The following is a 562-nucleotide window of genomic DNA, read 5'->3' as shown; positions in this document are numbered from 1 at the left end:
AAAAATTTCTTTTTCTAGCTTGTATGGAATCGACCTCGTGTAGTCGGACGGCTGACGATTCAATTTGGCCCCATGTGTCGACGGGGATGCCACATACGGCATACTCACGCGCTTGAGGGCGGTCTAGGGTCACGCGCGATCTCGTGCGCCGACAGCTTTCACCCTGCGCTCTCAACAGATACGTTGGACTCGATCCTGCACTCGAGGTTGGCGAACCTTGCGCTCTCTCGGCCCAAGACGCGACACCATGCACCTGATCCATTGAACTCTACCGCATCGCCCGGTGCAGAACCTGTCCATGCCTCTTTCGTTTCGTCACGGCGGTGCCAACATGCTTTGACTAACAGAGGGCGTCAGCATCGAGGGGACCAAATGTCATATTTCACACAAAACTTGATAGTTTTTACTCAAATTTTGTATGGTAGAACGGTTGCTTTGAGCACTGCAATTAACGTAACGGAACAATTGTTTGTGCACTTTTTGAGACCTCGAGGTAGACTTCATGTTGCTCAGCGTAGAGGCATCGGATTCAAACTCCAAAATGCGCCTCATGAAGCTGAGA

The sequence above is a fragment of the Aphanomyces invadans genome (genome assembly GCF_000520115.1).
Source record: "Aphanomyces invadans strain NJM9701 unplaced genomic scaffold supercont1.10, whole genome shotgun sequence".
Taxonomy (NCBI): Eukaryota; Oomycota; class Saprolegniomycetes; order Saprolegniales; family Verrucalvaceae; genus Aphanomyces; species Aphanomyces invadans.
This window is presented reverse-complemented; position numbering follows the sequence as displayed.